Here is a 13,954-nt window from a genome sequence, read left to right as displayed (position 1 = left end):
ATTATCTTTTGCTCTAGTGTATTTGTTCCATTGATTGGTATTGTTATAGTCCCAGTCAGGGCGATGTACTGGCCATGCGATGCGGGCTGGGGCTGCCTGACCAGGGATAGTTGGTGATTTGGCTATTTGGTCTGTTTTTGTTTTTTTTCAAACTGTTTTAATAGTTTGTCTTTCATTAGAAAGACTTGTAACAGCAGAGTCATGTCACCCCAGGATGGATTATAGCTGTCTATGATAGATTTCAGGGTTTTAATAACTGTTTGAGGATCAGCCCTGAAAGCTGGGGTATCCTTTTTCCAGATGACTAGGTCAGAGGCAGAGAAGGGAGTGTGGGTAAAAACATATTCTAGTTGTCCCCTATTTCTGCCTGGCACTGGCTTGCTTAAAAGGGGAGCCATAATCTGTGCCTCAGTATTCCCTTCCCTGAAATGGGTTTCTACCCATGTCATCTCGCAATAAAGCCCACTTTTTGCAAATTCTTTTCACTTCCTTTCTATTCATTCTAGTTAGGACAGGCACTTGCCTTTCATCCCAAGCCTCAAGTAATTTATCCAAGGGGGTCTCTTCCATTGCCCTCGAGCTACAACTTCCCATATTCCCTACCTGATGTGGGGATTACTTTGGTTTAGCCGGGCTCCCGCCATCAGTTTTCAGACAAAAAAGGTCTGGAAAGGACTCCGGTTTCCCTACACACGGAGTACGGGCTCCTTTCTCGTAGGGAAACTCCGCCGTCAGTTTTAAGACCCCCCCTAAAAAACGGGGATCTTGGAGGACCGTCTGCCCCCTAGCAGCCCGGTACGGGCCCCTTCCTACACTCCGCCGTCAGTTTTCAGATCTCCCTTAAAGGTGGGGATCTGGAAGGACCTGCTCTGCTTTGTAAGGCAAACTATTTCCAATTTTGTTTGCCAGCAGCCGGTACGGGCCCCTTCTAAATGCACAGGGCTTTACTTGCGGGATGCACTGGGACTATTTATTCTGCTTTCTATTTATTTCCCAACAACAGTTCCTTTCTCAGCCCACTCGGTTTTTCTTGCATCTTTCAGAAGGACTCGCACTCTGTGATTACCCCTTGCGTTCCCAAATCCAGCCGGTCACAGCTTGTTGGAGCTAGCAGCTGGCTGGGGTGCGGCTGGCAATCACAGAGGAGGTGAGGTCCCACTGTTTCAGCAGAGAAAACCCACAATCACACACCTGGTACACTCACGCTTCCACTCCCCTCCCTAGTAAGATTATAAATTTGAAGTGGTACTCACCTGCTTTCAAGCAGCTGTTGAGCAGAAAAGCCCAAGGACTCCCTTTACTACCCTTATGCCTTCCAGGCTGGGTCCGTGGATGTTTTCCCTGGACAAAGAAGGTCCATGCCGGCTGGGTTTGGATCTGCGGGCCCGGTCCGGTGGCAGGGTTGGCTGGAAAACCTTCGTGGTCGCCAATTGTTGAAAGGCTGGAAAATGCCTTTCTTTTGAGGATTCGATTTTCCTGCTGGGAGGGCTCCAGTGCAAGGACACAGACAGAGACAACTGCTTGGAAGCGGGTTCCTTTAATTTTCAGGAAGGCAAGAGATAGCAAGAAGTCTGCGTTCCTGGGGCTAGCCATCTTTGTATAATAAACTCCTGATTTTTATACCTTTTCTCCTTTTGTGTGTGAGTGCTTATGTTTGTATTTCTTAATGTTTTAAATCCTGTCAGGGGGTTGTCTTCATTTCCGCCAGAGGGTAAACTCTGCGGGGTGGTTTGATTGGATTATCAGTTTCATCCTAATGTTTTCTTATATTTGTTTGGTGGCAATCTCCTGTCTGCTATGGAATTTATTTCGTGTCTTTTGTCTATTTGTTTTGCTGATTTGGCATGACCTGTTGTTTGTAAGGGATTTCTTTTTTTTGTTTCCCTAGCTTTCTTAATTACTTGGCTTTTGTCTAGGGGGCTTCTTTCAATACCTTTTATTAAATCTCTTTTCCTATGCAAGTTTGTTTTATAGCTGGCCTGATGTTCCCTTTGGGCTTTTCCTGCTTGGGTGTCACCACTGTCCTCATGAAGTTCCCTTTCCACAACGCCTTTTTGGCTCTGTAGTTACAGTGGGCTCTAGCACTTAGATCATTTGAGATGAGTAGTCCAAGATCCTTGACAGAGTTTGGATCATCAACAAGGTCTTGACTATTCAGCCTGTATTTTATTTTCTGATTTTTTTGCCAATATGTAAGAGCATTTATTTGTTGAGATTTGAAGTTGCCATTTGTTTGACCATTCTGATATATAGTCAAGGTCTTTTTGAAGGGTAGCAGTATTGTCTGTGGTGTTGAATAGCTTTACATCATCAGCGAAGAGAACGCAGTTGTTCTTGATATGATCACAGAGGTCATTCATGTATAGTATGAAAAGAGTTGGTCCTAGAACACTGCCTTGGGGGACACCACTGTTGACAGGTACAGAATTTGATAGGACGCTCCCAATTTTGACCATTTGTTGTCTGTGTGACAGGAATGCTTCTATCTAGTTATGCAGGTGTCCAGAGATACCGTAACATTTTAGTTTTAGGAGTAGTTTTAAAGCCTGTCTCCCCAACCACTCAGAAGATGGAAGGGCATTACAGCAGATCACTGTATGGTATTTTTGGATACAGTATGAAAGAAAGAAAGGACAGGTGTAAACCTTCAGGTATGACCACATGGAAAAAAGTCAAGATATGGCCACAAGCATGTAAGCAGAGCAACAACCACAATGAAAAGTTCATGGCCTCTAAGGGCAGCTCCATTTAGAGTGAGTTGCAGTAATCCAATAGACATGAGTAGGGTGTGGAGTAACTGTAAGTCTGGGAAAGGCTGCACTATCTGCACAAATGAATATCTGTAAAGGTCCCCCTAGCTATGGCTGCCACTTCTCCTCCAGCAAGAGCTAAAAGACCAGGAGGACCCCTAAGTTGCACAATAGCTCTGTTCAATGGGAATGCTATTCCAGAAAGAAACAAAGATGACACCTCACCTGGCCAAACACCCAGAGCCAAGAGTTCGATTTGAATCAAAGCTGGTTCTTCCCTATCCAGACCTTGTGGTCCCATGCATTCTTGCCAATACTGGATAAGGTTACTATGGCATGGAATATGTATAACTGGTTATCATCAGCATACTGAAGATTCCGCATTCCATGCTGCCTTTCCCAGTAGTCTGATGTAGATATTGAAGAGAAACAATAAAAGATCTAAGCAAGGAGGCACTCCACACTTTGGGCTTAATTTGCCTCCCGTCCCTTCCCAACATCAACTGGAACCGACCACAGAGAAAGGAGGAGAACCGTCACAAAACTCTAGTCTCTATTCTCAACTCAAGCATCACATTAATCAAATGCAGATCTTCACCATCTCTTGTTTTCATAAGGATAATACTTCTATATCCAGGGAGAAAGGAGGGAAGATTATCTGGGGGCTAACAGAAAGTAACGTGCAAAGAATTTGAAACACAACATCATATTTAGAACATATTCTGAAAAAGTCACACGATTTCTTTAAAACTACTTTCTTTTTTATCTATGATTCACATTTCAAGAGTGAGTTATGCCCTTTACCTTAGAAGGGATGGGTTTTTCCCTAGACAGCATCCCATTGCAGCCTATCTTGTTTCTCAGGCTTTTCTACTGTGGCTGAATTTCAACATTGTGATGAGCTGCCTGGAGGTAAGGGAGGAATTTAACAATGTCAGGCTGATATTAACCCTGCCATCAAGGTCAAGGCACCGTTTTTTACACACACACACACACACACACACACACACACACACACACACAGAAAATGCTGTTCTGTGATGCTGGGTAAAAAAATTGAAGATATAATATTTGGCTTGAATGTCTTTTTGTTGTGACATTTTGGCCCCATGTTTTTCACAGGAGGCATAAAAGAGGAAAGCTATTTGTTGTGATGACTTATTTCTTTTCTCTGTTGTAAAAGACTATCGTTAAAAAAAACAGTCATAAGGGATAATAAATTTTCTCTTGGTGGCCATTAGACTAGAAGCTGCAACACATTGGAAGTTCATGGCAGATCTATTGGAGTAAAGAGATGGAGTATGTTTGGATAATTGCTCCTGTGGAAAAATAAATTAAGAACCCCAACTCAATAAAAAGACATAAGAACATAGAAAACAACCTGCTGGATTCAACATTTGTCTCATATTTAGGGGGAGGGGGAGAGAGGGGACATTTTCAATCATTCGGAAGAGCAATGTGAGCTAAAAGGGAAAAAAAGATGTTGCCAGTCTATACGTTATCTGTGCATGTATGATTTGTCTCTCTGTTTTAACTTACCAGACTTTGAGTGAACAATGCTTGTTTAGTATCCTTATTTAGTATATACTTATCCTTATTTAGTATAAATATTTGCTTGTTTAGTATTCAATGACTAACACTAAGTGTTGTATCTTATGATTTATGATGAATGTATTTTTTATTATGACGATGATCATGATTTATCACTTATAGTGTTTATGTAAATTGAGAGCATATGCACCAAGACAAATTCCTTGTGTGTCCAATCGCACTTGGCCAATAAAGAATTCTATTCTATTCTATTCTATTCTATTCTATTCTATTCTATTCTATTCTATTCTATTCTATTCTATCCTATTCTAAATATTACAATTATTCATTGTTGTGATTCTTCAGTTTTGGTTTAGCCAGAATGCTAAGCCATAAAACAAGTTTGCAGCGGATGATTTCATAGAATTCATAAATAAGCCAAATAACCTTTTACAATAGTTAAGCATTATGGGTGTACCCATCATTGTCTCTGCTTCCTGACAATGTGAAATGTTACAACAAATCGTCTCCAAGGCATCCAGGAACAAAAGGAAGCAGGAACATGTTTCTCTGGTTATGTGAGGAAGAGTGAGGAAAAAGAAGGGAATTTCCATCTGCTTAGACAGCTCTCTTGCATATATTTTGATATACAGAATTGCTTTGAATAGTAAGATGGGTGGCATATGAATTTAATAAATAAATACATTTTAAAGGTTTCAGATTATGTCCCTTATTCACTCTCAGTTGAAAGCTTTATTTCTTAAAATTAGCCTAGCTTACTTTTGCAAAGCTCTCTTAGTTCAGATACATTTTTATTAGGTAAAACCATCTGCAGAAATATCTGCTGTCTTCCCCCTCTTCTAAATTTACTCAAGGATTAGTTCTAGATGGTATATAGGGTATTTACAGATTTATCAGATTGGCCATTATTTTGCACGAGGTTCTCTTTTGCTTAATATAGCAGGTTGCTTTTATTTACCTACTTTATAAATGTTCCTCCAAGAATATCTCAGTACAAGAATATTTTTCAATTATTGCAATATCCTGAACTAAAACTGTTGACATAAATCTCTTCCTGTCCCAATTATATCTTGTCCAAATGCTCTGTAGAAGAGGACTATCGTCACAAACTGGAAATCCACTTTAAGCATAATTTTTGCACGAAAAGCAAAAAACTTTTTGAGTACATGCCAAATGTCACCAGGTAATGGGGAATGTGTGAAAGAAGCATATTGATTGAACAAGATTTGCCCCTAGACTCACGTTAAACTATGATGAAAACTTTTTGGAATGGAATCAATCAAAAATATTAAAATAAACGTAAAGGCATTCACTCCCCCCTGCCCCCATTTCCCCAAACACATCCAAGGAATAATAGGTATGCCATCTTTATTTTTTTCTTTTTTGCAAACAAGTAATTTCATTTCATTAAAACCATCTGGATATTTTTAAAGATAAATGGATTATTGAAAAAAAAAAAGTTGAGAACACTTTCATCCAGCCTACTCTTCTGTTTGTTTATATATGGTCTCTCTTCCATTTGTTTATTTATTTAGTTTCTCTCTAACAGAATTCTTCATGAGCTCAAGATTATTTAAAGGGGCATGCCTTACTCCAATTTTATCTTCACAACTCTGCTGAATAGGTTGGAGAGAGAGAGAGAGAGAGAGAGAGAGAGAGAGAGAGAGAGAGAGAGAGAGAGAGAGAGACCCTCACCCAACTCACCTGTTAGTTTCCATGACTGAAGCTAGATTTGAAACTAGGTTTCTCAGGCCATAGTTTAATATATTTAACCAGGGTATCACTTTAACTTTCATTGGAGCAAGTAAAGAATGGAACTGACATCCAATTACAGTGTTGCGACCACTTTTTGAAGGAGTGTTTCTAAAAGAAAATATACAAATAGCACACCAGATAATTGAAATGTGGGAGAAGCTACAGCCACTAGTTCATTGCTACATCACCTTTTTCAGTTTCCATTCTGGAGAAGAGCGACTTGAGTTTTGGTGATTTGTGTGTTGGTAAGCTCAAGCTGAAATTATTGTAATATATTCTATATGGGGCAGCAGTGGAATCCTACCTGTTCCACTACCAGTTTGGTGATTGTGCGCATGCGCACACACCTAATGTGGACGCACAGCCTTCCACACACCAGTTGAGGCCTGCAATGCCAATCAGCTGAGAGGACAAAAAAGAAAAGCACAGGGGTGGGTGGGAGGGCTGATCCTGCACTTTTATCTTCTTTCTCCTCTCTGCTGATCACCAGGGGCTTTTTTTTCTTCTCTCCACTGATAATAGGAGGCTTTTTTTGCTACTGGTTTGGCTGAATCAGTAGGAATTTTTGCTACCAGTCCGGCCGAACCGGGCTGAACCGGTAGCATACCACTACTGATATGGGGGTAACCATTGAAATTGGTTTGGAAATTGAATGTGACAACAAAAATGAGAAAAAGAGCTATCTTAAGTTCCCATTCTCACAATCTGTTACTGAAACATCTTCACTGGATTCTGATGGCCTTCTCAACTCAGTTGAAGTACTTTATTATAAGACAATATCAGGGATGGGATTCAGCCGGTTCGGACCAGTTTGGGCAAACCAGATGTTAATTTACATCTGTTTTGCTGAACCAGTAGTTGAACTGACCAGCTGGCCCTGCCCACCCTGCCTCTCCTAGGAGTCTCCACACCACCCGTTTTGGATGCAGGAAAGTGCAGGGTCCACCCGGAGGCTCTGGGAGGACGAAAAATGGGCCTTCTGGAAGTCTAGAATTGAGCCTGTTTTCAGCTTTGTGAGAGCCTCGGACCCCAGAGGAGGATGTTTTTGCCCTCCCAGGGGCCCGAAGGAAGCCTCCAGATCCCGGAGAAGGCAAAAAACCAGCCCTCCCAGAAGTGCCAGTAGGCCCCGCCCACCATGGCCATGCCCACCAGGAACTGGGCAATGAACTATATAGGACTATATAGGACTGTGGGGTCCCACGTCAAACTGTAGAACACACAATGACTAACTAACTATAAACAGAGCATATACTGGTCCAGTATCTGATTTTTTAAAAAATATAAACAATGCTGTACTTCAATGGTTAGAAATCCTAGACATTATTTGAATATAGATCTTTTTAACATTTATATTTTATTGTGTTTTCCTAATCCAGATGAAATGTTAATATATATTGCTCGTCCATGTATGTTAAATAAACATAAATACATAAAAATACATAAAAACGTATTGGCAAAAAAAAATCAGAAAATAAAATACAGGCTGAATAGTCAAGACCTTGTTGATGATCCAAACTCTGTCAAGGATCTTAGAGTACTCATCTCAAATGATCTAAGTGCTAGAGCCCACTGTAACTACAGAGCCAAAAAGGTGTTAAGAGTTGTTAACCTAATCTTATGTAGGTTTTTCTCTGGGAATATTACACTAATAACTAGAGCATACAAAACATTTGCTAGACCAATGCTCGAATACAGCTCATCAGTCTGGAACCCACATTACGTATCTGATATTAACACAGTTGAGAAAATCTAGAAATATTTCATAAGAAGAGTTCTCCACTCCTCTATTCGTTGCAGAATACCTTATGCCACCAAACTCAAAATTCTAGACCTAGAAAACCTAGGACTATGCCGTCTTCAGTTTGATCTAAGTATAGTATATAAAATCATACATTGCAATGTCCAACCAGTCAATGAATACTTCAGCTTCAACCATAACAACACAAGAGCAAACAATAGATACAAACTCAAGGTTAATTGCACCAAACTTGATTGCAGGAAATAAGACTTCAGCAACAGAGTGGTCACTGTCTGGAATACTCTACCTGACTCTGTGTTTTTTTCCCCAAACCCCAAAAACTTTAACCTTAGACTGTCTGCTATTGACCTCACCCCTTTCCTAAGAGGTCTGTAGGGGGCATGCATAAGCACATCAATGTGCCTGCTGTCCCTGCCCTATTGTTTCTTTTATATTTTTTTATTTTTTTCTTATATGTGTCCATGTATTCATAACTATGTTTTTACTTATACCTATTATCTTGTAAGCAATTGACAAATAAATAAATAAATAAAAAATAAGAACTGTATAATCCATCTACCCTCACACATCATGAATGAAACACCTATTGCAGGTCCTGCCATGTATATCTTTGGCATGCAGAACTAGTTAGACATGGCCCACTCCCCGGCAGGACTTTTATTATGAAATAAATCACTACTGGAGTCAAAGTTGGCTTTTCCTTTTTTACAGATAAGGAGTGGACATATAGTACATCCTTTCCTAGACTATTTAATATCATTGATCTATTCTTATTCACATATTTTATATTATTACTAGCTGATAACTCGGCATTGCCCAGGTATTTATTTATTCCAATCCTGTATTAGACAGGAAAATTCTGTAGTCGGGACTCATGCCACTGTACTGTCTGTTGCACAATTCTTCTATTCCTCCACAAGAGGGAGCCCTGTGAAGCTGTTACCATGGCAGAAGCCATTTTAAGGCATCCCCACCCCCACCCCAAGGGGTGTTAGGGATGTTTTACCCCCACAGTATTTGTTTCTAGAGGGTAAGTCATCTGTGTACCAAGTTTGGTTGAAATTGCTTGAGGTGTTCCAGAGTTATACTGGAACATACATACATATAGCCAAAAAAAAAAAAAGAAGATAGAAGAAAGAAGAAGATAGAAAGAAGAAGACAGAAGAAGAAGTATAGATTATTATTATTCAAGATTTAATTTTCAATTTGATTAACAGTCTGAAACTGGTAAAAACTTAACACTTCAAGTCCTAACCAAAGACCTAAGAACTGTTAAGGTAGCATCTGAGTATACAGGCAGTTCTGAGTAGGGTGGCTTTTGTTTTTGGAAAGTCAGAATATTTAGGTCTAATAAATTCAAAATTTCCATGTATCTAGGCAGCCCTTTGGATATTGCTCCAAGGACTCCTATTACTATTGATACAACTGTTGATTTCTTCCTCCATAATCACTCAACTTCAATTTGCAAATTACGATATTTTGTTATTTTTTTCTAGCTGTTTCTCCTCAATTCGTCTATCACCTGGTATTGCAATATCAATGAACTAGACTTTTGCTTTTCCACAGTAGTGATGATGATGATTTTAATAGATACTTTTACTTTATTTTATAAGGTGTCCAGAGCTGTTAAGTACCAGGCAGCATATATATTTTCTAAACAAACAAACAGTTTTAAACAACATGTATTATCTCAAAAGTTCTCTGGTTATTGGGCTAATTAAAACAAATCAACAGCAGTCCCAGTCAAAATAATATTCTAATAAATGTATTAATTTTTAGCTTTATTTATATGTTGCCTGAAATGCATTTTTTGTTATTGGAAATGGTGAAAAAAGGGCATGGGAAAAAAAGAAGGATCAATATCCACAATATTCCTTCTTTCATCACCCTATTTGCATTTTTCCATCCTGTACCCCTTCCCCTCCAGCCTGAATATACTTTGTTCTATGAGGATGGCATGCAAATTCTAGAAAAAATGGGCAGTCAGTTATGCAGGTGTACTATCAAAAACAAAACAGATGAGCAACGTTTTGTTTTTCTTTTTAAATTAACTGTATTGTGGTCTGGAATATATACTTAAATTCTGTCTCTTCAAACTATCTCAAACCAAGAGTCTCCCAAGTTACACAAGTAGCATTTCCTGGAATTCTTTGGTCAGGAGTCATGGCTATTCTGCCCCCTCCACTCAAAAGCGTCTCAAAAGAGTTGGCAGTTTTCACAAGTGAATTTTCTCAAACTTGTGCACAAGCACAAGTGGTACTTTGTTCTGTATAATTTCACAGACATGGTTAGTTGTTACTGATTGTTTTGTCCCTCAGAAGATACCTATGTGGTTGACTTCCCTAGCTACATAGGATCCATGGCTTCTGACTCTCATCTTGGCATCTGTTGGAAGGGGAGGAAGAATTTGTTAGGGTGGAAAGATTCTTTAATATAAACGAAACAGACACGAAGTAGAAAGGAATGCAGATGTCTGCAGTCACATAGGAGAAAAAAAATCCCCTAATCCCTACATTTCAAACTCTATTGGATGAGTCAGTTAGTTGTCTGGCATGGCGCATGATTTATACTGTACAAAGTTTATAAACAAAGTAAAGTTACGGTCAATCCAAGAATGAAAAAGGAAAGATTAGATTTGCAGTGTACAATCTCTTCCCTCACAAGCAGTGTATCTATTGTCAAATTATCATTCTTCAAATTTTCTTAGTTGCTGTTTTTGATAGAAAATGTTATTTTAGCTCATCCCATCTGGTTTGCAAGTACTTTTATTTGCACTTATCTTTTCTGTAGCCAAAATGTTTCATAGTTTTACATTAGAAAATCATTTCCTAGATAAAGATGTAAGAGTGTCAGGAAGGAGTTTACAGTGATTTGGCAAGTGGAAGCAGTACATTTTTGGACTTGTCTCCCTTGAAAATAGCTTGCCCACTTTTTTCTATTGCTAAAGTGTACAGTAGTTCTTGCTTTAAAAAACAACAACAACCAAGTGATTAATAAACAATGTTGGGCTTGACAAATTATGTATATGGCTTCCAGAGGGATGGCTTTTTCATTGTTGCAATAAGCCCTATAAAACATTTTCATTCATTGTAAATATTAATAGTGCCTTTCAGCTATTTTTGGAGAGTAATTGGCCATGCTGGCAGAAGCTACTGGGAACTAAACTACCAAACAGTAAAGCTACCACCACCTTGGATAGTGTGATGGGCAAAAAGAATCTCAAGTCATTTTAGTGGTTTTTATAGATTTGTAGAGTATTAATGGTATAGAGTGAGTGGCTGGAATTCTTATTCTATGGGGTGTGTGTGTGTCAAACTCATGTCATCATGTTGTTGTCACATGACGTATCATGAGTTTCCCCCCTTCACTAAACTGAATGGGGGTGGCCAGCGCATGATGCATCCAGCCCGCGAGCCTTGAGTTTAACACCCCTGTTCTATGGTATCTTTAAATTAACCTTCTTCCAGAAGACTTGCAACTACAATTCCAAAGGTTAGAGTACAACGCAATTCTGGAAATTGCCATTTTGACACAACTAAAGGATGCCAGATTGGAAACAATTGCTTTATGAGTATCCAAATCCTCTTAGACAGGATCTTGACAATCTTGATCATGCCTTACTTTTTCAGCATATTTAGAATCATTTACAGTACAGAGTCTCCATTATTGTAATGAGCTGTGCAGACATTCTCCAGGAACAATATTTTCCCATCTATTTTTTTTGGTGCAAGTAAGGTCATTCCATCCTTTTTTCTATTACAATTCTTCTCATGAGTCTTTTGGAAAATTTGGTTGTTCTTTAGAAAGTTCACATTCTTCTCATGTTCTGCTGGATTAGAATCTGGCATGCATTAGTCAATTCTAGCTCAGTTACATAAAGAGATTTGATCCAATAGTGCTGTTTTTTTTTTCTACAGCTGTACTTTTCAGTCTGTGGTTCCCAAAATATTTTTATTGAAGCAACAATGGACAAAAACAGGCTAATGTTCCATCTGATATTTTACCGCAAAAAAGCTACACTATCCATGGACTCTTAACCACATATGAAATGATACTACAACCAGGAACATCTACTACTAGACAAACTGGCATATCTGCCGTGTAAACATGCAAACACTTCCTCCAAAACATATATTACCTTAAGTGGGATTTAGCATAACTGCTGAAGTTATCATCACAACTAGTTCTGATAAGCTACTGCTGCAGTTACTTTCTTCTTTCTTGTGAAGGCCAGTTTATTTGTGTATGCCAAGAACATGATCTTGCAGAAGGAGCAAGGAGGTGATGAACGGCAGATTCAGCTGATTTATGTCTCCAGGTTCTGCATGGATATTGCTCAAGGGAAAAAAAGGCAAGGAGGTGGCTAAAGGGAAGAGTAATCGCTTGCTTAGGATATCTTGTTGAGGCATTTTTCTTGTGCCAGCATTATTTGGTCATTCATTATCATCCCTTGCCAACTTTCTTCAAGATTCAATAGGGAACCCCCAACTTCTGCAGGGAAATGATTGGTGGAGGGAAATGGCCTTCTCAACGGCTACATCCAATGATGAAAATCTCAAAGATTCAGATTAACCCCCACTCTTTGGTGATGTCTTGTGCGATAATTGAAGCCTTTAGTTTAGGCAGATGTTCATTCCATCACCTGTATATATTTTATCTGTTATTTCCTCCTAATTTTATTGACTTTTTTTCATAGATTTTTCTCTTCTTTTCAAATCCCCGTGATTCCAGAGAGGTGAAAAATTCTGACTGACACAATAATGCTTCTCCATTGCTCTTTTTTTTTATAGTGTCATTTGAGCAAAATTTATTTTCCCAGTAATAGATATCTTGGCCATTGTGACACTGCTTATCTTCAGTGGTTGCTTAAAAATGAACAGATTGTAGTTACAGCACAAATAACTAGATTCTGTGCAGTAGCATGAAAGATTCGCTGGAACCCAATGAGCAATCTACAGTATTACAACCATTTTAAAAAATAATGCAGTAAATCTTTTGATATTATCACACTATTATATTTTAGTAACTAATTATAGGCCTTCACAATTTAAGGACTAATATTACATTATAGCTGAGGCCCGTGATGGCAAACCTATGACATGCATGCCGGAAGTGGCATGTAGAGCAACTTCTGCTGGCACGTGAAAGGTCGCCCGGAAGAGCCCCCTGCCAGCCAGCTGATTGTCGGGTATCTGCCGCGCATGTGTGGGCGGAGACGTGTGTGGGAGATGCATGCACATGCACAGAGGCATGTGGCATGCAGGGGGGGGTCAAACATGCACAGGGGGCGAGGGGAATCACGCGCGCACGCACAATTTTTGCATGCAATGTGGAAAAGATTAGTCATCACTGGCTTAGCCTGTGCTTTTACATTCAATTGATAGGCTGCCAATTATGACTTCAACATAGATTTTATTTGTTGTTTGCTGTTGTTTTATTCGAGATTTTCTGACTAGATACTCTGAGTATTAATTGTACTGTTCTTTGACTAATAAATATTTGACTGACGGACTCTTCTTTTCAATGAAGTTCATTTTGTACTGGATTTCATTGTTAAGATACTTCAACAGCTACGTAGGTCCTAAAATATCAGGAACTATTTTTTAAAAAGAATTAATTACATTGAAAGTATATTTAAAGGCCTGACTCTGCTTTGAAGCGAGTTCATAGGGCTGATTCTACATCTTCTATTACTTTCAACCCTTTTCTTCCTATAATTTTCTGTATTTTGGGCTATTTTAAATTATAGCAATGCATTTCAAAGTAGTTTTAAAGAAAATGTTAATTTTTTATGCCATTTAAAAATGTAAAAGATGGAACTATTTAGCAAAATTAACTTCTGTATCCAAATTCCATTTTATATCTTGACCTCACTCAGTCACTAAGCAAGTTTTGAGCCTAGGATTTCACAATTTCTGAACCATTTAGTTATAAATTTTACAAAATTATATTAAGAGAGTCTAGTTGAGGTTCACCAATTTGGTGCTGTCCTAACATGCTGGGATTATAACTGATACTATCCATGGATTACCACATGCTGTCCCAATACATTCATAAAATGCTAGGTTGCGGAAAGCTGGAGTAATTTTTGGGTTATTAGTTTCTAGAGTGAATATATAGAATCCATCAAGCAATGAAC

The 13,954-nt window shown here is 38.8% G+C and overlaps 1 long non-coding RNA gene across 1 annotated transcript in view; it reads left to right on the top strand.

The window, feature by feature from the left end:
* Window positions 1-13,954, top strand: part of LOC148128274 (uncharacterized) — a 66,282-nt gene that overhangs the window by 26,273 nt on the left and 26,055 nt on the right. The gene's annotated exons all lie outside the window — the stretch shown is intronic.

Source organism: Pseudonaja textilis, chromosome 1 (assembly GCF_049901715.1).
Source record: "Pseudonaja textilis isolate UNSWEBS1 chromosome 1, rPseTex1.2, whole genome shotgun sequence".
Lineage (NCBI taxonomy): Eukaryota > Metazoa > Chordata > Lepidosauria > Squamata > Elapidae > Pseudonaja > Pseudonaja textilis.
This window is presented reverse-complemented; position numbering and strand designations above follow the sequence as displayed.